The sequence below is a fragment of the Populus alba genome, chromosome 17 (genome assembly GCF_005239225.2).
Source record: "Populus alba chromosome 17, ASM523922v2, whole genome shotgun sequence".
NCBI lineage: Eukaryota > Viridiplantae > Streptophyta > Magnoliopsida > Malpighiales > Salicaceae > Populus > Populus alba.
In genome coordinates, this window is record NC_133300.1 from 9,662,119 (window position 1) to 9,686,966 (window position 24,848).

Here is a 24,848-nt window from a genome sequence, read left to right on the forward strand (position 1 = left end):
GAATTTGCATAGCAAAGTGAAATCCGAAAAACTTTAACAACAAAATCAATCTGTTGTTGCAAAGGGTCAGGAGAAAATTATTAAAAAGTGATACATGATAAGGTACCACCATCGTAATATGAGACTTTTTCAAAGATCCACGAGAAGACTACTACTCCAGTGGTCCTATTTTATACTCATAGATAAGTAAACTCCTTCGGATTTGTTGCTACCCAATTTTTGACCCACGTTTTGATAAAAAAAATTTTTTTAAAAAATAATAATAAGGGTTTATGTGTGGCGATAACATAAAGCATCAGGGCTAATATTAAGGAAGCAATATGTCAAGGAGATAATTATTGAATCATATATAATTACTGTAATATAAAATACCATAGATATATGATTTGATTTGTGCTGGTTATGGAAAATAATCACTGCAATATAGAATACCATTTATATAGGATTTGTTGGTGCTGGTTATAGAAGACAATCTCTGCAATAATTATTGCAATATTTCTTTAAATAACACGTGTAGAGATTTTTTATATAAATGACCCTCCAGCCACATGCACACGGGGACAAAAATATTCAAAAAGGGGCAATTTTTTAGAAAAGGGGAGCCAAACAAAAAAAAAACTCGTTTCTCTTCCTTAGCCACAACCCCTCCTCTCTTAAAAAAAAAAAAAAACAGTCGCCGCCCATTCCCCCACCTTCTTCTCTCACAGCCTCTAACAGCCATCACCAGACCTTCCCTCTTTGTGGCTCAGCTCCACAGACCACCTCCTGGCCGTTTCTTCCCCTTCACCAGAACACCTCAGTCTCCCCTTCATCTTCCCCGCTTACTGCCCCTGCACTCTCTTTTCTCTACCGCCAGCCAAACAGACCAAGAGCTAAACCCCAAGCCTCCAGCAGCCACCGCTTCCCCAACCTCCTCTCATTTCTCTCCCAAACCAACACAAACCTTCAGCCCCTCACCTGCCATTTCCCCCCTGATTTTTTCCATCAGCTCCTCCTCCTAGCAGTGGTGTCCTCGCTAACTCGACAGACTCGACAACCCATCTTCTCTTGAGCCACCACAACCCCTCAGCCACGATCTCCAGCTCTCCCCTCACAGGCGTTGACCCATTAGGCCTTCACAGAAACCAGTGGAGCTCCCCCCATTTAAATAGATCTTTTTCTCCTTCAGTCTCCTTCACAGCAACCGGTCAATAACAGACCTAGCTCTTCGCCTCCCACAACGACCCAAACACGACAAACCACACAGCCCCATCACAAACCGAACAACCACTCCCATCTCAAGAGCAGCTTCAGCGGCCATGCGCACAGCAGCAACGCTAGCCCTATAGCTACCCCAATCGCCCGATCTGACATCGGAAGAAAGTAGAACAACCCGGGAGGAGAGAACAGAATGCTTTAAACGGATCTAGAAAATACCCAAATAAAATCGACTGCCTATGTTTTTTTCTTCTTTTACAGGTGATGGTGAGCCAGATCCCATTGTTTCCAGTTTCTTCCTCGCGGCAGCACGTGGGTTCACGCGCTGCCAATGGTGGTGGCGCATGGAGGAGACGCGCTGCCACTGTTTTTATGGTGTAGAAGCCTTCCCATCAGTTTTCCTGGATTTTTTAGGGGCTATTATGTAATTTTTGAATTGTGTAATGTTTTGTTTGATTTATTTTGAATTTTTGTGATTTGTAACTTGTAAATGTGGGGAAAAAATAATAATAATAAAAAAGGAGAGATATGTGTGTGTTTGTATTTTTTATGTATGTTATTGAATTATAAAATTAAAAAGACAAAAATTGAATTTAATGTTTTAATTTGTATATAGTCAAGTATCTGAAGGATAAATAAAATCATGTTGTATTTCCCGTGAAAATATAAGAATATGTTTCTATATATTTTTTGGGATTTAATAACTGATTTATTAAAGCCTTAAGAATTTGACTAATATGTAGTTTTTTTTAACTTTAATTGTGATTGAATGTAATGTTTGTGTTTGTGACAAAGAAAATATAAAAAATATTTTTGTGTGTTGCATACGGCCAATACCCTAACATGATTTGAACGTTCTTTTAAAAACAAAATATTGGAAGTTTTAAAAGTGTGTTTTTGCATGGATTTCTTAAACACAACAAAAATTATTTTCTTGCATTTGTTGATTTTACAACATGTTTGTAAAACTCTAAAGGGTATTGGCCAATATTCCAAAAATACAAAAATCTTATTTTGGGGGGAATTCATTTATTATTCACCGTTAATGTTTGGATAAAGAAATCCCAAAGGGATGAATATCCAAAATATTATTGGGAATAACTTGTTATTATTCACTATTAATATTTGGATACAGAAACCTTAAGTGGTAAATATCCAAAATAATTTTCTGGGAATAATAAGTCATTAAACATCCTTGAAAGAAGCCTTAGTTATAATCGAGGACATTTTAATTTTTTACTCTCACGGTTTACGAGCCGTAAGGGTATGAAACATTAAGGCAAAAATAGGCTTTTAAAGCGCCCTGATTTTTCTTAGATTTCTAAATTTTTGTCCCTTCTCATTGTGATTTACGAGTCGCTAACTCTTGAAATACTAGGGGAAAAATGAGCTTTTAAAGCACATGGAATCTCCTTGGATTTCTATCTTAACAAATTTAGTTTGAATCAAACACAGATTTCAAGAGATTTGCATTGGTTCTCTTTGGCACTTTATAGACATATAAAGGTACGATCCATATTGGCCAAGGGTTCTTGCTTTTAAACTTTGAACCCAAATCCATCCATCATAGCAAATCTATCCTAGGAAAATTAATTAAGAGAACACTAACACCATAGCAATTATAAGGCAAACCAAACACCAAGCAGCTTACCTTAGGTAGGGTGTACTAGGGGTGTTAATACCTTCCCTTTACGCAACCAGTCCCTTGCCTTAGAATCTCTAAAAGACCAGTTAGGGTTCCTAGTGACCATAACACTAGGTGGTGACTCCAAAGAACCAATCAAGCACAACAAATCACCATCAGACGTTACGCGGGTGACGTGCAACAGAATGGCGACTCCATTAAGGACCCTTGGAATAAGCTTGGTAATTGTTTTTTTATGCTATGTGTTGTTTTTTTTTTTTTTTACAATGAATGATACTTTGTTTAAAAGCTTTAGCATGCATCTTTACATTATATCATACATAGTGTAGTCATTCATCACTTTATTATTATTTTCTTTTTTTGAGAGCACACACATTAAATTTTAAGTTAAGTGGGGGACTAGCAACTTGTCTTATGACTTGAGTCAAGGTTTAAGTTTGTGTAAACCCCAACTCTTTGCTGAGTTTTAAAACTGATAGTGATTGGTACACGTGCCATCCCACTATTTTCTGAACCCTCATATTACCTTTACGAGGGTGATCACTAGAACAGCAAGAGACCCCTATTAGAGACCAAGTAGTAAACCTACCCTATGTCTCACATAAAGAAACTAGAACCTATCCTTAGGATGTATGCTCCATAATATTGTTTTGCATCCAAACAAGCCTAAGCTAAAAGCATCTTGAAATTAAGACCTTCATTCAAAAGCTAGCCAAGGAAGAGATGTTCCAGAATTGGGAGACCCAAGATGTAAATCCCGAGAAAAAAATAAAAATCATAAAATCAAGGCTGGATTAAATTTAAAAGAAATAAACTAAACTAGAAAGAAGTGGGGGCAAAACAAATACACTTAAAGAAGATAGGGCCTAAATGCAAATAAGAATAATTATAGAGCATAAGTACTCCTTTTGTCACAAAAAAAAAAAAAAAACAGATCTGGAGATAACGTAAATAAAGAAAAGAGGGAGTTTTATGTTCATTTTTACAAACCATCCAAGATTAAGGGTTGTAGGTAAAATAAAACACTGGTGGGAAAGGGGTTAACAAGAAGAGAAGAGGGAAGGGCCGGTTGCCATTAAAAAGAAAAAAAAAAGAGGGATCAAAACTTTGATGCGTATCGGGTAAGGTATTCTAAACCTGTTTTATGAGTCATTTCAAGTTGATTTTGAATTGATGCCTGGATGTTAAACTGTAGATTTTAGTTCTTAGACTTAAATTGAGGAAAAAGTACGAGTTACTAAATTAAAGAACTTGTGTTGTGTGTAAATTGAAAGGCTGACGAATCTGGACAGTTTCGTCTCTTGATTTTCAAGAGATTTCAGGTAGGAGGATGAAAGAATTAGGATCAGATTCCTTATAGAAATTGTAGTTTTGAATGTTGGCTAATTAATGAAATTGGTCTTGCTTAATTTGGAGTTATAGAACTCCCGTTATGGGTCACCAAATGAGACAATAATAGTTTAAAAATGTCTAGACAGTAACAGTTTAAAAATAAGACAGTCACTGTTCAAAAATGTCTAGACAGTGACAGTTCAAAAATGAGACAGTCACTGTTCAAAAATGTCTAGACAGTAACACTTCAAAAATGAGACAGTCACAGTTCAAAAATGAGACAGTGACAGTTCAAAAATGTCTAGACAGTGACAGTTCAAAAACGAGACAGTAACAATTCGAATTTTAAGTAGAAATAGTTCAAACATATGTATAAAGAAATGATGACTGAAAGAAAGACTTATTGGTTGTTGATATGTTTATAATAAAACATATCCGTGAGTGAGAAGAACTTATGGGATAAACCTATGAATTTCAGGAGAGACCACAGGCATGGGGCAACAACAACAGCAGCAGGGGAGTATGAATAGAGCTTCTATTTCAGGTAGGTGAATCGCACTTATACTTCCTAGTTAATTTCCATGATTTATTTATATTACCAATGTGAAATGTGAATGTCTGAATGTATGGGTATTCAAGGTGAAAAGTTGTGTAAATTGCCAAATGATGAAATTATCATTGACAAAGGAAATATGAGAAGTGCGATTTGAGGCGTAAACTAGCATACATTTAGTGTATGTTAGGATCCCGGGTAATGGGATCACCATGTATGGACTAACATACATTTAGTGTATGTTAGGATCCCGGGTAAGGGGATCACCATGTATCGGCTCGTATACATTTAGTGTATGTTAGGATCCCGGGTAAAGGGATCACCATGTATGGACTAACATACATTTAGTGTATGTTAGGATCCCGGGTAAGGGGATCACCATGTATCGGCTAGCATACATTTAGTGTATGTTAGGATCCCGGGTAAGGGGATCACCATGTATGGACTAACATATATTTAGTGTATGTTAGGATCCCGGATAAGGGGATCACCTTGGAATGACTCATATGGAGTGATGGTGATGGTACCAGTGATATTGGTATCGATAATGTGATAAGCAAAAAAAAAAATGATCATGTTCAATCTCTCATAGAGTCTATAATGAAGGTTGAAAGTGGCAGAGGGAACATGATACGGTTCAGCTCTGTGATACGACCCAAGTAAGGTCAGATTCGGATTTTGGCGTAAAAAGCGCAACAGTCAATCGGAGTTCGGGAAGGCACCCCAATACTGGTCAACAGAGGCTGTACGATTTTGTTATTTACTTCCATTTGACTTGTGGACTTCCTATTTGATTAGGATTCTTTTCCTCCAAGGATGTGGGAGCTGGTTTTGGGAATTTCCTAGTTCCACAAAGATCTTTAATGAGTTGCAATATAATCTCCTAGTGTGGCAAGGATTCATTAATGTTTCAGAATCCTTTTCTTATAAGGATTCCTTATTCATCCTAGCTACACAAGGAAACAAGGGCTGGTGGTATTTAATGACAAGTTACTTATTTTTATTATTTTCTTTCATGTTTGGGCTTAATTAATAGTTTGTTTTCAGCTAGGATCCAAGGCTTGTTTGGATCAGGTTATGGGCCTTTTTAGTTTAGGGCTTTGGGCCAGTTTTGAGTGGACCTCATATAAGTCCACATAAGAGGTCCATTAGGGTTAATTTTTCAAGAACTATTTAAACTCATGTAAGCCACAATTTCGGCAGCTTTGATGATTATTATTCTGAATTTTTTAGTTTTAACGTGTGAGAGTGATTCTTGCATTCTTCAGTTCTTGAACGAACTGAATCTGACTTATCGAAGATTAACTGGCTTCGTGGCGTCATTCTACTCATTCCAATAGTGTTGGTGCCTTGGGGCAGGTTTCCATTGTGTCACACTCCTATCAGACCTATTTCGGCTTTCCGGGATCAGATCTCAATCTCGATTGTGGGTTGCGTGACCACGTGATCACGAGGTTCGCATCAGAACAATTAATAATAGTTGGACAAGGAAGGGATTATAATAATAATAATAAATAAAACTAGAAGGGAGAGGCAAATGAACTATGAATACATGTTACTTTATTAAATTGTTAGATGTTCATGTTATATTTATTGTAATATTCACCTTTCAATAATATGTATTTTGTTTCAGGATCATCACATGCACGACAAGAGTAGGTCCTAGCTTATGCTCCTTTCTTGTAATCTAGTTTCTAGGGAGTATACCCTTGTATTTTGTAAATATGAAAATGTTTGTATAACTTAATTTGTATAATTAATGTTTAAACTTGACTGAATGAATGTAACCATGTAGTTCATATAATCATGCTTTATGCCGATGTAATTATACTTATTTATTTTTTATCTATTCATAATGATATCTTGTTATATATTAGCATATCGTAATTATTGTGGTTGATAAAAGTGGGTATGAGTGTGGAAATTGAAAACCCATGATGATTGGGTCAGGAATTGAGTTATGAGATGCGAGCTATTAAAAGTGTAAATAAATTCATGTCAATAACCTCGGACCTTCCGGTATCATGAACATATATGTATATATATAAAAAAAAAATTATTATGTGTTTTTTTTTCGATTGATACGAGATTGTCATTTTATCCCGAAATGGGGGATGTTACACAAGAAGCTCCATTGGTGTTCAAAATTTAATTAACAATGCTTGTTTGATCATGATATTTTGTTGTTTGCCTTTTTCACTTTTTTCTAGACAATCAAGGTTCCAAATGTCAGTTGGATTTTATCCTTGTTTTTTTAGCCAAACTTTTCCTTTTAATGAGATCATGCATTTTCAAAAGTTCATCTTCATGTTTTTACTTTACATTTACACATCACTTTCCGCTTTCAAAAACTCTGAAAGCGAATCTTCCATAACAAACACATGCACTTTACACTAAGAATGAATGGCCAAACTTTAAAGAATACATAGTAGATGTAGAAAAGGAAGAATGGGATGAAAATAACATATAGGAATTCATAAAATTAATAGAACAACATGAACAGGCTTGGAGGCCCGCTAAAGAGGAACTTGAATCCATAAATGTTGGTAATGAAGAAATCAAGCGAGAGTTGAAAATAGGGACTTTGATCACCCCTAAAGAGAAGGGAAGAGTTGATTGCACTGCTCCGAGATTACGTACATGTCTTTGCCTAGTCCTACGAGGATATGCTTGGTTTGGATATGAATATCGTAGTACATAGGATACTACTGGTGGAAGGATGCAAGCCGATTAAGCAGAAGTTAAGGAGAACTCATCCGAAGATCTTAATCAAAGTAAAGGTAGAAATTGAAAAACAATGGAATGCTGATTTTTTGGAAGTAGTCAAGTATCCACAATGGGTGTCAAACATAGTGGTGGTACCCAAAAAGAAAGGTAAAATCAGAGTTTTTGTGGACTTTAGAGACTTAAACCGGGCTAGCCCTAAAGATAATTTCCCTTTACCACACATAGATATGTTAGTTGATAATGCAGCACGTAGCTCCACATATTCCTTCATGGATGGGTTGAAGGCTACAATCAAATAAAAATGGCGCAAGAGGATAAGGAGAAGACAACCTTTGTAGCACTATGAGGAACCTTTTGCTACAAAGTCATACCATTTGGTTTAAAGAATGCTGGGGTCACCTACCAAAGGGCTATAGTGACTTTGTTTCACGATATGATGCACAAAGAGATTGAAGTATACGTGGATGACATGATTGCTAAATCTAAAGAGGGAGAGAATCATGTCCAAATATTGAAGAAATTGTTTGAAAGGCTAAAGAAATATAAGTTGAGGCTTAACCCAACAAAGTGTTCATTTGGGGTGAAATCCAGTAAGTTGTTGGGATTTATGGTGAGTGACAAAGGGATATAAGTGGATCCCGACAAAGTAAAGGCTATTTAATCTATGCCACCTTCCAAGACTGAGAAGGATGTGAGAGGTTTCTTAGGAAGGTTGAATTACATTGCTCGATTTATATCCCAGTTAACCACGACTTGTGACCTGATCTTTTGTTTGTTAAGGAAAAAGAACCCTAGAATATGGAATGAAGAGTGTGAATAGGCTTTTGAGAAAATCAAGCAGTACTTGTTGAATCCACCTCTGCTTGTTCCTCCTGTACCAGAAAGGCCATTGATATTATACCTAATAGTAACCAAAACAACATTGGGTGTGTGCTAGGGCAACACGATGAAACTGGAAGGAAGGAAAGGGTCATTTATTACCTGACCAAGAAGTTCAAGGAATGCAGGTCTAGGTATACTATGATTGAGAAACTATGTTGTGCACTAGCATAGGCTGTGAAGAGATTGCGTCAATAAATGTTGTATCATACTACATGGTTGATTTCAAAATTAGACCCATTAAGGTACATCTGTGGAAAGCCCTATATGTCAAGCAAAATTGCAAGATGACAAGTTTTACTAGCTAAGTATGACATAATATATATGATAAGGAAAGATGTGAAAGGGAGTGTTATTGTCGATCACCTAGTTGACCATGCTATGGAAGATTATGAGCCATTAAAATTTAACTAACCTGATGAAGATGTGCTTTTAGTTGAGGAAGGAAAACTAGATTGGTGGACTATGTACTTTGATGGTGCTGTAAACATGTGGTAACAAAGCTGATGCAATGATAATCTCTCCTAATAAAAAGCAGTATTTGGTTAAGTTGCAGTTTAGGTGCAATAACAACATAGAAGTATGAAGCTTGCATTCTCGTTTTAGAGGTGGCATTGAAGCTGAATATTAGAAAGATAGATATGTATAGAGACTCAATTTTGATTATTTTCCAAGTGAAAGGAAAATGGCAAACCAAGGACAAGAAGTTTGAGACTTTATCAAGAATACCAGTCTAAAATTGGCTAGAGAAATTGAGGAAATAAAGTTCACCCATCTAGGAAGGGAAGGAAACCATTTTGCTAACGTTTTGGTCATGCTAGCTTCTATAGCTAGAATAGACTTTGGGCACAAGATACAGTTGGTACATATTAATATCAGAAATAACTTAGCTTATTGTTGCTTAATTGAAAGAGAAATAGTTGGAAACCCTTGGTACTATGATATCAAGAATTTCATCCAAAACCAGATAAATCCCATGGGGGGATCCAAAATCAACAAGAAGACTTTGACGAGGTTGGCAATGAATTTCTATATTGATGGGGAAACTTTGAATAAGAAATCATCTGACAAAACTTTATTGAGATGTTTGGATAACATAAAGGCAAAAAATGGTGAAGAATTTATGGAATGAGATTTGATCTGTCAACATGGTCTGTGAGAAAAGATTATAACTAATAATACACAGAACTTCAATGGCATATGATAATAGAACTCTACGCTAAATGGAAAATCAAGCATTCCAATTCCTCACTATATAGGCTAAAGATGAATGACATAGTAGAAGCTGCTAACAAGAATTTCAAAAAGATTATTTAGAAGATAGTGGTCACTTATAAGGATTGGTATAAGATGTTGTCATTTGCTCTTCATGCATATCGCACAATGATTTGAACTCCAACAGAAGCCACCCCGTACACTTTGGTATATGGAATGAAGGCGATGATGTCTGTAGAAGTGGAAAACCCCTCATTAAGAGTATTGGTAGACTCTAAGTTTAGAAGAGGTGGAATGGGTAAAAGTTAGATATGAATAGTTGAATCTAATAAGTGAAAAGAGGATAGCTGCAATCTGTCATCATCAAAGATGGCCAAACCATACGATAAGAAGGTTCGACCTCGAGGATTCCACGAAAGAGATCTTGTACTGAAGAAAATATTGCCTTTTACCAGGAGAAGATCAGAATAAATAGGTGCCAAACAATGAGGGCCCTTAGGTGGTAAAGAAAACGTTCTCAAGAGGAGCTTTATTGTTATCTAGAATGGATGGAGAAGATCTAGTTAGACCTGTGAATGCTGATTCTATAAAGAAATATTATGCTTCCCGATCAATAAAATAAAGTTCGGCCATGAATTCTCTCTATAAAGAACATTTTCTTCATAAAGCGCATGATCTCATAGCATTCAAAATCTTTTACTTCAAATAACTCTTTTACACATGACTAAGGAATCATAATATGCTCAAGATGACTCCATCAATTCCAAATTGGAGAGAACCAAACCAAATCTAAACTTGACATGTTTTTGCACACCACACTAGGGGCAAGAAGCGCACGAAGCGCACATATGGGTACATAGTGAACCAAAACCCAACATTAAGTGGTATCATCATGAAAACCTTTGAAACACCTTGATGGGAATTGTTTAAAACAAAATATGTGATTGCATTAAAAGTTTCAATTTTCATGAACAAAACCAGATCTCTTGAGTTTTCTGACATGACCAAAAGCTTGATGTCTTCTCCCAAGTGTAGGAGTGTCGAAGTAATAAATAACCCAGCAAGACCGGGGTCGAACCACAGAGAGGTTAATTGTATAAATTATAAATAACAATACAACAACAATAACAACAATAATAACAATAATAGTAATAATAATAATAATAATAATAACAATTAGTAGTAATACTAATTTTAATTATAATAGTAATAATAATAGTAGTAGTAGTACTAATATTAATAATAGTAATAGTAATAATAAAGAGAGCTTTGAGATGTACAATTGATGTAAGGATTAAACAATAATAAAAACAAATGTCAAGGTTAGAGGATCCACTAATGGTACTTCAAACAAGTATAGTATAAACTCTTATTACTTAATTGGAAACCACACATAAAGGAGGTTCCAATCAGATTATAAATTGTTAACATGATTACATTAGTTATCTTATTCGAAAAAAGCTAATACTTGTAAATGTTGGCAGGCATTCATGATTATAACTTATGTTAACAACAAATCAAGTTCCTTTCATAGCTCAGGTGTCGGTTATACCATATAGTATGGGCTATGAAAGTGCCAAGTATTTGTTGTACCAAGTGTTATACAACATAAATCTAGATTAACCATTTAACAAGCAAAGTATTAAAAGTGAACAAGATAACAAGTATAAAACATGTTAGTATCCAACGTTAAGGTCCATGTTAAGTTTATATTATACTTATTCTTACACCATTAGTGTACCCTTTTCACATTGACAAAATTAACTTAGCTAAACATAATGAAAGAAAGAAACATAAATGAACAAGATAAGAACATAAATGAGAAAGAAGTTAACTAAGTAAAGGAAAAGAAATGAAGTGCATAAACTTGATATTAATGAAAGCAAAAACATAAGCTGTGAAGCCCCGAGAATAAAGTATACAAAGAGGGGGAGGTTTATAATAATTCCAAATGTTGTTATAATATAAAATAAAGCAAAATAATAATAATAATAATACTAAAAAAAAGAAAAAAAAAGGGGTGAAAGATGGGGCCAAAATGGAATTAAGAAGAGATGAGACTCTAAATACCCATCCCTTCTCTCATCCATGGCCGGCTGATAATAAGAATAAGGTGGGGGGAGAATTTCAGATTTTTCTTTCATCAAAACTTGGAGTAAACACCTAAAATTAGTGAACCCAAATAAGCCTTGGAATTATTAAGTGGAGGAACACAATCGGGTGGAAGAATTAACAAGAAGAAAAGTGAAGAATTGGTGAAAAAAAGAGGGGGAAGAGTGGCTGACAACATACAAGGAGAAGAAGGCTAAGATTCTTCTAAAATTTGTGAAGTAAAGTTTAGATTTCCATCCAAGTAAGGAGTTATAATTCCAATTTCTATGAAATCAACTTCAATTTGATTAGAAGTTTATGCCTTTCTTGAATTGGGAATTAGGTTTCTTTAACATAAAATGTTGGGAAAATGCAGAAATGAGTGAGGTTAAATGGATTAGATTAATCTAAGTGCCTTAAAGAAGAAGAAGAAACGAGTGCATAAAAGAGAGGAAGGGAACTCTTGGTTCCCTTGGCCACGTTCTCTGCTGGATACAGCAGAGAGGGAATGAGAACTTATGATGTGCTTAATTAATTAATTTGGTACTAGTGACCTTAAGAGGACATAAAAGGAGACGGGAATGCCATGAATAAAGGGAAGGCATGGCTGTGACTGATGAGGAAGCAGGGATTTAAGATGAAATGGAGATACCTTCTCCATTAGCAAAACAGGGCAGGTTCGTTGCCCTGTTTCCTGGGGGGATTTTGGACCTGAAAACTACAAAATTCAGGGAGGGTCCCCTCATAGAAGTGTAGCTAGGAGTGTTAGCTTTCCAACGAATCTGACCTCGCCTAATTTGGAGTCCTAGAACTCCAGATACAAATAAAAAACTGAGGAGAGGTCGAGCTGCCACCCCTGTTGGCAGATTCGGCCAAGTTGATAAAACGGCGAAATTTAGCCATATCAAGTGTAGAATTTATTTTCTCGCCTTTCATAAAGTGTGTCTTGATCTTCAAAAAGAATAAACTGTAATAAAAAATTGAATTTATGATGTCCACTTGGACTACTAATGAGCTGAAAAGTTAAAGGATAATAATGAGGAATGTAAGTGATGAGAAAGAAAAGACTTGGTAAAGGAGAAATGAATATTATTTTCAATGTTGATGTTGCGTGTGATATGTGGATTAATATGGAATAATGATGGGTGTTTGTGGTTTCAGGAGGAACCGTAGGAGGAGTACAGCAAGCACAGGGGAACGCAAGTCGAGCGTCCACAACAGGTAGGTATTTGGTACTTATATCTTCTCTAATTAATAATTATTTTAACTAACTTTTGAACTATAAAAATTTGGTGCTTATTGATGAGGAAAAAAAAAGGGAAAGGAAAGGTTAAATGACAAAAAATAAAATGGAACGGAGAACTAGATTTAATTTATGGGTTCTTTTGGAGGAAATAGATCGTAACAAGGAATTTTGGTAATGATTGTTTCTTGAATTTGATTTGTTTGTCCCTGATATGGGAGGCTAATGATGTTAACCAAGCTGGATAACATCGGCATTACTGGTACGTGAGAGGAAAAATATATACTTGATTAACTATTCGGTTTCAGAATAGTTAATGATATCGGCACGTGACGTTGATATCGGCAAAATTTATAAACTTGATTAGCTTTCCGAGGTGAAAGCTAATGATGTCATGAATTTTGACATCGGCATACCTGAGAACCTCCCAAGGTAATATGGAACAATGATTAACTATTGTAGTTTTAAAAATAATTAATGACACAAATGTTTACATTTGTGTCGGCATTTTCATGAAACTAATTAGTTGTTCCAGGACGGGCAACTAAAGACACTAATGGAGGTCATTGGTGTCAGCAATAGTCCTTCTGATGGGGGGGGGAAGAAGTAGTTAACAGAAAAAAAAAAAAAAAAAAAAAGAGAGAGAAGAAGAATAAAGAATTCTAAATACAACCATAAAAAGGGTAAAGAATTCTTATATAACCATAAAAAGGGGTTTGTGGTTGTATTTAGAATCTCATATGATTTAAGTAGATATATATGTTGTTTAATTTTATTCTGTAAATTGCTTGTATTTTAATCATTTGTTTTTTATTATATGGAAAATTTATATTTTTGCAGGTCCCTCCCATTCACGTCAGGAATAGATTTAAAGTTCTTTTATCCCTTTCCGTATAAGTTAGGAACTTAGGGATTTGTGGTGTAATTTTGTCATGCAGTAAACATGTAACCTATATTAAATACTCTATTCGTAATATTTTGTTTCTGAAATATTAAATGTATCAACCTATGCTTGGGATATTAGAATGTACTAGACTATGTTAGAATATTAAACTATGTTGTGTCTATATATATTTATATGAAATTTCGTGTTGAAATTGGCTCTTTTAATTATTAACTTGTGTATGTGATGTAAGATGGAGTTTGGGAATGAATATGGTCCTGAGCATAATCTAGAATGAGTTATGTAGTTAATTGTACTAAACATGGATGTGATTGTGGATGAGATGTGATTCAAAATGTGTGCAGATACATTGTTGATAACTTGGGATCTCCCGGTATAGAACGAAATTTCGGCTAGTAAAAAAAAAAATTGCTTCATCTACCCTTTATAGGGGGAGAGATTAACGAATAAACTAATAGAAAAATTAGGGTTGTTACAGTTGGTATCAGAGCATTTGGTTGAAGTTTCAGGGATTGAAATACTAATGTGATTTTGGAAAAATGTTGCAGGATGGCTCGTACACAGCAAGCCGCCACGGTTGTTCCGTCCCCTGTGCAAGGAAGAGAGTATGACTCACTTTCTAGGGATGAAGCCGAAAGGGACCCATTAATGGGCACTACCTCCCATCAATCTATGGCGTCAGCCCATTTAGAGAGGGGAGATTCAGGGGGACATCTGGGTGACCCTGTCACTTCTCGGACAAAAGTGTCGCCGGCTGAAACACCGGGTGGCCAAGGATCAGAAGACAGGCCACCGCCAGTGACATCAACGGTCACCCCAAATTCCTATTCGGACCCCACATTTCTCGAGCAATTGGTCAACGAAGTAGCAGCAGGGATGGCTGCAGGTGCATCCAATTCTACTCCTCGGGCGGAAAGAGTAATCACCCTAGTCCAATGGGTGAAGGGCATGCGAGAAATGGGTTGCACGACCTATTCAGGGGAAGAAGACGCCGAAGTAGCAGGGCATTGGTTGAGGAAGGTAGAAAGGGTTATAGATCAGATGCAGGTGCCAGAGGAAACTCGAGTAGATTGTGTGACCCAGCTGTTAACGGAGAGTGCCCACTCCTGGTGGGAGACCATTAGAGAAAGAAGGGCAGGAGAAGATTTGAGGTGGGGAAACTTTCGAGAAGAATTTGAGGAACGGTATTACTCCTGGCAGCACTGAAAAGAGAAAGAGCAGGAGTTCCTGGATTTGAAACAGGGGAATATGACTGTCTTGGAGTATGAAAGGAGGTTCTAGGATTTATCTATCTTTGCCACCACCCATCTTTCCACTAAGCATCATCAAGTGGAACGATTTCGGGATGGACTTAGGCAGGAGCTGAAATTAATTTTGGTGGCTATGCACTTTCAGTCGATTCGAGAGTTAGTGAGAGCTACTCAGGGTATAGAAAGAGTAATGAATGACACGCCAAGGCAAACAAGTGAACAGAGTCAGATCACGGGATTCAAAAGAAGGGATTTCACACCTCTTGTAGGGAGGAATCCTCCTCCAAAGAAAGGAAAGAGTGGGTCATCATTTGGGCCATTACCGAAAAAAGGGGGGAGTTTTGTTCATGGTAGGAGTTCAGGAGGAGTTAGACAAGTTAATGTTGGGGGATCCATGGGAGGTCAGACTCGCCAAGGGCCAAGTGTTATAGGGGATTCCATGGAGCATAGAGGACCTGTCTACCCGATATGTATGAGATGTCATCAGAAACACCCTGGGGATTGTTCAGCCACACCAGGAAGATGCTATATTTGTAGAGGGGAAGGGCATCGATGGAGGGACTGCTAGTATTTGGGAAGAGGTTGTTTCCATTGTGGAGAAACGGGTCATTGAAAGAAAGAATGTCCACATAGAATCACTGAAGGAGTACATGGACAGGGGATGGCTACCCAAAGCCAGCAACAGTCGGTGACAGTTGATCGACCTGTACGACCTACTCAGTCAGGGACAAGTGGTAACAAAGGCCGACCCAGATTCCAGGAGGAAAGGACTCGGGGCAGGATATACCACATGACCCAGGAAGATATAGGGGCAATGCCAGATGTTGTAGCAGGTACACTATAATTGAGTTTAATACAAGTTTTTGCTTTAATTGATCCTAGGGCCAGTCATTCTTTTGTGGCCCACCGAATTACTAGAAATTTAAATGTGTTACCAAGTAGATTGAATGTGGGAATGGTAGTTAGTACACCTTTGGGAAAAAATATAAACATTGATGAGGTATACAAGGGAGTGATACTAAACATTAAGGGGGCAGAACTAAAGCCAGATCTCATGCCTTTAGCATTAGATGATTTTGACTTGATTCTGGGAATAAATTGGTTGAGTAGACATAGAGCACGAGTAGATTGTTTCACAAAGACTATAAACCTCCAAGATGTGAGTGGAAAAAAGGTAGTATTCAGGGGAGAGAGGAGGGTAATTCCAAACTCCATAATCTCGGTCATGACAGCCGGAAAACTGATTAGAAAGGGATGCCCTGCCTGGTTGTCTCATGTGAGAGAATTAAAGAAGGGAAGCATAGAATTAACAAATATCCCTATTGTAAAAGAATTTCCAGACGTGTTTCCAGAGGAATTACCAGGACTACCTCAAATAAGGGAAATTGAGGTTTCCATTGAGACTCTTCCAGGAGTCAACCCTATAGCACAGTCCCCTTATAGAATGGCCCCTATTAAACTAGCTGAATTGAAGATCCAGCTTCAGGAGTTGTTGGATAAAGGATTCATACGGCCGAGCAATTCATCTTGGGGAGCCCCGGTGTTATTTGTAAAGAAGAAGGATGGTACATTCAGGTTATGTATCGATTATCGTCAACTGAACAAAGTGACGGTAAAGAACAAGTATCCGCTACCACGGATAGATGATCTGTTTGATCAGTTGAAGGGCGCAAGAGTATTCTCGAAGATAGATTTGAGATCGGGGTATCATCAATTAAGAATCAGAGAACAGGACATACAGAAGACTGCCTTCAGAACTCGCTATGGCCATTATGAATTCTTAGTAATGCCATTTGGGTTAACTAATGCCCTTACAGTATTTATGGATCTAATGAATCGAGTGTTCCGGTTTTATTTGGATAAATGTGTGGTAATGTTTATTGATGATATACTGGTATATTCGAGCTCTTATCTGGAGCACGAGAAGCACTTGAGGAAGGTATTAGAAATATTAAGAGAAAATAAATTGTATGCAAAATTGGATAAATGTGAGTTCTGGCTCAAAGAGGTGATATTTTTGGGGCATGTTATCTCAGCTGGAGGAATATGTGTGGATCCAGGAAAAGTAGAGGCAGTTCTAAAGTGGGAGAAGCCCATAAATATGACCGAAATTCGAAGTTTCTTGGGCATCGCAGGGTATTGTAGGAGGTTTATTGAAGGATTTTCTACAATAGCATCGCCTCTGACCAAGTTGACTCATAAAGAAGTAAGGTTTAATTGGTCAAGGGAATGTGATGAGAGTTTCCAGGAGTTGAAAAGAAGGTTTACATCAACCCCCGTTTTGGCGCTTCCTTCTGGAACAGAAGGGTTTATTGTTTACAGTGATGCCTCCAGCAAGGGTTTGGGATGCGTATTGATGCAGCATAGGAAGGTGATCGCATATGCTTTCAGACAACTAAAGCCACATGAAGTGAATTATCTTGTCCATGACTTGGAACTTGCAGCAGTAGTATTTGCCTTACGAGTATGGAGACATTACTTGTATGGAACACAAGTGCAGATTTTCACTGACAATAAAAGTTTGAAGTATTGATTAGCTTTCCGAGGTGAAAGCTAATGATGTCATGAATTTTGACATCGGCATACCTGAGAACCTCCCAAGGTAATATGGAACAATGATTAACTATTGTAGTTTTAAAAATAATTAATGACACAAATGTTTACATTAGTGTCCGCATTTTCATGAAACTAATTAGTTGTTCCAGGACGGGCAACTAAAGACACTAATGGAGGTCATTGGTGTCAGCAATAGTCCTTCTGATGGGGGGGGGGGGAAGAAGTAGTTAATAGAAAAAAAAAAAGAAAAAAAAAGAGAGAAGAAGAATAAAGAATTCTAAATACAACCATAAAAAGGGTAAAGAATTCTTATATAACCATAAAAAGGGGTTTGTGGTTGTATTTAGAATCTCATATGATTTAAGTAGATATATATGTTGTTTAATTTTATTCTGTAAATTGCTTGTATTTTAATCATTTGTTTTTTATTATATGAAAAATTTATATTTTTGCAGGTCCCTCCCATTCACGTCAGGAATAGATTTAAAGTTCTTTGATCCCTTTCCGTATAAGTTAGGAACTTAGGGATTTGTGGTGTAATTTTTTCATGCAGTAAACATGTAACCTATATGAAATACTCTATTCGTAATATTTTGTTTCTGAAATATTAAATGTATCAACCTATGCTTGGGATATTAGAATGTACTAGACTATGTTAGAATATTAAACTATGTTGTGTCTATTTATATTTATATGAAATTTCATGTTGAAATTCGCTCTTTTAATTATTAACTTGTGTATGTGATGTAAGATGGAGTTTGGGAATGAATATGGTCCTCAGCATAATCTAGAATGAGTTATGTAGTTAATTGTACTAAACATGGATGTGATTGTGGATGAGATGTGATTTAAAATGTGTGCAGGTACATTGTCGATAACTTGGGATCTCCTGGTATAGAGGAGACAAAATTTCGGCGAGTAAAAAAAAAATAAATAATTGCTTCATCTACCCTTTATAGGGGGAGAGATTAACGAATAAACTAATAGAAAAATTAGGGTTGTTACATAAGCAATACAAAGAGAGAAAGCAAGAGCATGATCTTGATCTGAAAACCAAGATGCCTCAATACATGGTAAATGCCTCCTTTTATAGGCCAAAATTTGGAACTATTGATTTGTTGACTAATTGATGAGTGGGTGGCCACATCTTGACTTGGTGACAATCCTTATCTTCTTGTCTGAACAAGATGTCATTTCTAACATCATAATTTGCCCAGAATCCTGAGGAATGCTCTAGGAAATTGTCTCAGCTTTCCAACAAAAAAAAAGATGAGGTCATTTGGACGTCTAGAACTCAAGATATGGGCTGAACACTTAATAGTGTTTGGGCTGCAAGACAGCTTCGGATTTCTTCGTTGTTCCTACAATTTGGACTTCAAAACGGCCTTTTTAAATCTTGGCTTTCTCATGAAAGTTGTAGGCCTATGTCTTACCTTTCCATCCATATAAAATGGACCTAAATCTGAGATCTAGAGCTCCACATATGATCCAATTGCCGAGCAATGTTCCGGTTTGGACTGCACCAGCATCTCTTTTCTAAGTTTGGCCATCTCTTTGTCCTTTCACTTTCAATACTTAAACTCATCAATCAATCCTTTTATTTATGTGATAGGCCTGCATTTAAGATGAGCATTTACCATAAATTAAGGTATCTTATAGTATCAAACTTGTTATTATAAAACATGCTTTAGTTAAGGAGTTATTGATACTTCAAGTGCAAAATGAAGATATAAAACCTTGATAAACATGCACTTTTAAGTACTAATCATTTTCCTCTGAAAATAATTTCTTAAAAATGGAAAAGACAATTAAAACATCAGCAAAAGTATAATAAAAGGCAATATTCAATGTAGCAAGAAAGGGCCCCATAAGGAACTAGAGATCTCTTCACCAAGCATAAGAAGGATAGGAAATATAGCGCGTGGAGTGTATTCCAGTTCAAGATGATAGGTCGGGCAAACAAATGGAAACAGGAGCTCGAAGAAGGCTACAACGAAAAGGGGGACCTATGTTTCCAAAAATAGGTAAACAAAAACATGCATGCTATATTATCATACCACTAACTTGGCAGGAAAGGTGTGATGAAAGCCAAATAGTTCCAAGTTTTTGGGACTTGCTGACATACAAAATCTTAAGTCAACGGAACTACGGAAAAGAATATGAATTGTGAACCAGCACTGCTTCATTCCTCGAGGTAAGACAATTTCTCTTGAAATTCAAAACGGGCAAGTCACCCAATATTGAGACCACAAAAAAAGCGTGGAGTTTTTCTATAATAATAATAATAAATGGAGTTTTTCTTAAAAACTTAGGTTGGGTCGATCACCCGATATTGAGACCATTTTTTAGAAAAAACATGGAGTATTTATAAAAATCTTAAGATGGGCAGGTCACCTGATATTGAGGCCATTGTTTAGAAAACAAAACATTGAATTTTTCTAAAATTTTTAAAATAGAAAGGTCATCCGAAATTAAGACCATTTCCTAGAAAAAAACATGGAGTTTCTCTAAAAAACACACACACACACACACACACACACACACACACACACACACACACACACATATATATATATATATATATATATATATATATATCTTTAAAAGGGGTGGGTCTCCAGATATTAAGACCCCTTTTAAAATCCTTTTCAAATTTCAAAACGGATAGGTCATTTGTTACAAAGAAACCATTTTCCATATGGGTAGGTCACCATTTAGAATGAGACCATTCTTCATTTTTTTTATCTGGGTAGGTCACCTATTATAATGAGGTCATTCTTCCCCCTAGGTAGTTACCCATAAGAATGAGACCACTTTTTCCCTTTTCCACTTGGGTAGGTCACCCGTCATAATGAGACCATCATTTTTTTTCTGGGTAGGTCACCTATTAGAATGAGACCATTCTCCATCTTTTTTTTACCTGGGTAGGTCACCCATTATAATGAGGTTATTCTTCTCCTAGGTAGGTCACCTATAAGAATGAGATCACTCTTCCCCCTTTCCATCTGGGTAGGTCACCAATCACTATGAGACCATCATTTTTTTTCTCTAGGTAATTCATCCATTAGAATGAGATCATTCTCCATCTTTTTTTTACCTAGGTAGGTCACCCATTATGATGAGTCCATTCTTCCCCTGGGTAGGTCACCCATAAGAATGAGACCACTCTTCCCCTTTTCCACTTGGGTAGGTCACCCGTCATAATGAGACCACACACACATTTTTGTATTGGTTCTAGTTGAAGGAGATCGCCAGATAGGATCTCAGGTTACCCCAACCACACACAGAGTTTAGCTTTGGTTAAAGGGAATCGTCAGATGGGATTTTAGGTTAACCAAGCTACACACCAACTTTGCTTCGGATTAAAGGAGATCGCTAGATGGGATCTCAGGTTAACCCAACTACACACAGAGTTTAGCTTTGGTTAAAGGAAATCGCTAGATGAGATTTCAGGTTAACTAAGCTACACACCAACTTTGCTTAGGATTAAAGGAGATTGTCAGATGGGATCTCAGGTTAACCCAACCACACAAGATTAGCTTTGATTAAAGGGAATCGTCAAATGGGATTTCAGGTTGACCGAGCTACACACCGACTTTGCTTCGGATTAAAGGAGATCGCCAGATGGGATCTCAAGTTAACCTAACCACACACATAGTTTAGCATTGGTTAAAGGGAATTGTTAGATGGGATTTCAGGGTTGACCAAGTTACACGCTGACTTTGCTTCGGGTTAAAGGAGATCGCTAGATGGGATCTTAGGTTAACCCAATCAAAAGGGCAGGTAGCCCGTAAAAATAGACCAGCGTGAGTATGTGGGTAGGTTGCCCCTGAAAATAGACCAGGTTTAAGTGTGTATGGGCAGGTTGCCTGTAAAAATAGACAAATTTTCTTTTTTTTTTTAAAAAGGCAGGTCACCTACGATAAAGAGACCATTTTCTTTTAAAAAATGAAGTCCTTGGATTAGTGGATCACTTAGCAAGCAAGGAAGATTTTTTTTCTTTACAAGCTTACTATGCAAAACATTGAGAAGTTTTGTTTCGTAAGTATTGTAAAGAGGGGGCATCTATTGCCACCCAATTTTTGACCCACATTTTGATAAATTTTTTAAAAATATAAAAAATAAAAATAAAATAAAAAATAAAAATAATAAGGGTTTACGTGTGGCGATAACATAAAGCATCAGGGCTAATATCAAGGAAGCAATATGTCAAAGAGATAATTATTGAACCATATATAATTACTGCAATATAAAATACCATAGATATATAATTTGATTCGTGCTGGTTATGGAAAATAATCACTGCAATATAAAATACCATATATATAGGATTTGTTGGTGCTGGTTATAGAAGACAATCTCTGCAATAATTATTGCAATATTTCTTTAAATAACACGTGTAGAGATTTTCTATATAAATGAACCTCCAGCCACATGCACACGGGGAGAAAAATATTCACAAAGGGGCAATTTTTTAGAAAAGGGGAGCCAAACATAAAAAAACCTAAAGATTAAAAAACCTAAACCCTTTTCTCTTCCTTAACCGCAGCCCCTCCTCTTTTAAAAAATAAAATAAATAGCCGCCGCCCATTCCCCCACCTTCTTCTTCTCTCACAGCCTCCAACATCCATCACCAGACCTTCCCCCTCTGTGGCTCAGCTCCACAAACCACCTCCTGGTCGTTTCTTCCCCTTCACTAGAGCACCTCACTCTCCCCTTCATCTTCCCCACTTACTACCCCTGCACTCTCCTTTCTCTACCGCCAGCAAAACAAACCAAGAGCTAAACCCCAAGCCTCCAGCAACCACCGCTTCCCCAACCTCCTCTCGTTTATCTCCCAGACCAACACAAACCTTCAACCCCTCACCTACATCTTTCCCCCGATTTTTTCGATCAGCTCCTCCTCCTAGCAGTGGTGTCCCCGCTAACCCGATAGACCCGGCAACCCATCTTCTCCTAAATCGCCACAGCCCCTCAGCCACGATCTCCCTCTCCCCCTCACAGGCGCTGACCCATTCGGCCTTCAGCAAAACCAGCGGAGCTCCCCCCATTTCAACATATCTTCTTCTCCTTCGGTCTCCTTCACGACAACCGGTTAGCAGCAGACCTAGCTCATCACCTCCCACGACGGCCCAAACACAGCAGACCACACACCCCCATCACCGACCGAACAACCACTCCCATCTCAAGAGCAACTTCAACTGCCACTCGCACAGCAGCAAGGCTGGCCCCATAGCTACCCCAACCGCCCGATCTGACATCAGCAGAAAGTAGAACAAATCGTGAGGAGAGAACAAAATGCTTTAAACAGATCTAAAAAATACCCAAATAAAATCGACTGCCTGTGTTTTTTTCTTCTTTTGCAGGTGACGGTGAGCCAGATCCCATTCTTTCCAGTTTTTTCCTTGCGGCAGTGCGTGGAGGAGACACGCCGCCACTGTTTTTATGGTGTAGAAACCTTCCCATCAGTTTTCCTAGATTTTTTAAGGGCTATTATGTAATTTTTGAATTGTTTAATGTGTTGTTTGATTTATTTTGAATTTTTGTGATTTGTAACTTGTAAATGTGGGGGGGAGGGGGAAAAAAACAGAGATATGTGTGTGTTTGTATTTTTTATGTATGTTATTGAATTATAAAATTAAAAAGATAAAAATTGAATTTAATGTTTTAATTTGTATATAGTCAAGTATCTGAAGGATAAATAAAATCATGTTGTATTTCCCGTGAAAATATAAGAATATGTTTATATATATTTTTTGGGATTTAATAACTGATTTATTAAAGCCTTAAGAATTTGACTAATATGTAGTTTTTTTAACTTTAATTGTGATTGAATGTAATGTTTGTGTTTGTGATAAAGAAAATATATAAAATATTTTTATGTGTTGCATACGGCCAATACCCTAACATGATTTGAACGTTCTTTAAAAAAAAATATTGAAAGTTTTAAAAATGTGTTTTTGCATGGATTTTTTAAACACAACAAAAATTATTTTCTTGCATTTGTTGATTTTACAACATGTTTGTAAAACTCCAAAGGGTATTGGCCAATATTCCAAAAATACAAAAATCTTATTTTGGGGGGAATTCATTTATTATTCACCGTTAATGTTTGGATAAAGAAATCCCAAAGGGATGAATATCCAAAATATTATTGGGAATAACTTGTTATTATTCACTGTTAATATTTGGTTAAAGAAACCTTAAGTGGTAAATATCCAAAATAATTTTTTGGGAATAATAAGTCATTAAACATCCTTGAAAAAAGCCTCGATTATAATCGAGGAAATTTCAATTTTTTACTCTCACGGTTTACGAGCCGTAAGGGTATGAAACACTAAGGGTTCTTGGAATATCCTTGGAATCTCCTTGGATTTCTATCTTAACAGATTTAGTTTGAATCAAACACAGATTTCAAGAGATCTGCATTGGTTCTCCTTGGCACTTTATAGACATATCTAAAGGTATGATGCATATTGGCCAAGGGTTCTTGCTTTTAAACTTTGAACCCAAATCCATTCATCATAGAAAATCTATCCTAGGAAAATTAATTAAGAGAACACTAACACCATAGCAATTATAAGGCAAACCAAACACCAAGCAGTTTACCTTAGGTAAGACGTACTAGGGGTGCTAATACCTTCCATTTACGCAACTAGTTAGGGTTTCTAGTGATCATAATACTAGGTGGCGACTCCAAAGAACCAATCAAGCAAAACAAATGAAAAAATCGTGAACCTTTGGTTGGTGTCATACAGGGTGACAATCCACTTGGCTCACAGCAGGACGAACCCATGCTACTGCTAGAAGATCTCCAAGCTTTTTTGAAGAGAAGTTGTTGACTTTAATAGCACGAGCCTTGCCAGATTCATAAAGTGCCTCCATTTCTCTCCAAGAAGCTAGAATGTTAGGTTAGGTAAGGTTTTCGGGTTCATAGCCAATAGAATCCTTCTTCATGCTTACTAGCCAGTGGATCTCTAAGATGATGAAAAACAATTCAAGAATGTTTGACCAAGAAAGAAATGTTATGACTTAGGATTTTACTTTAAAAATTGTTGAAAGGCAGACCTTGAAAATTTAATGCATAATACTAATAATAAGTATAACTCAATATGTATACATGCTAGATATAGATCTACATAATCAAGTTGTAACTCATACAAAGTTTTATCTAATGCCCCTGACACATCTTCTAGTGCTTGTTCTTTGCACTTGCAGATAATTGTGTATTATGAAACAACCTACACAAATTTAAT

The 24,848-nt window shown here is 36.7% G+C and overlaps 1 pseudogene; it reads right to left on the reverse strand.

Moving 5' to 3' along the window:
• Positions 1 to 24,848, reverse strand: part of LOC118052485 (aldo-keto reductase family 4 member C11-like) — a 31,219-nt pseudogene that overhangs the window by 2,052 nt on the left and 4,319 nt on the right.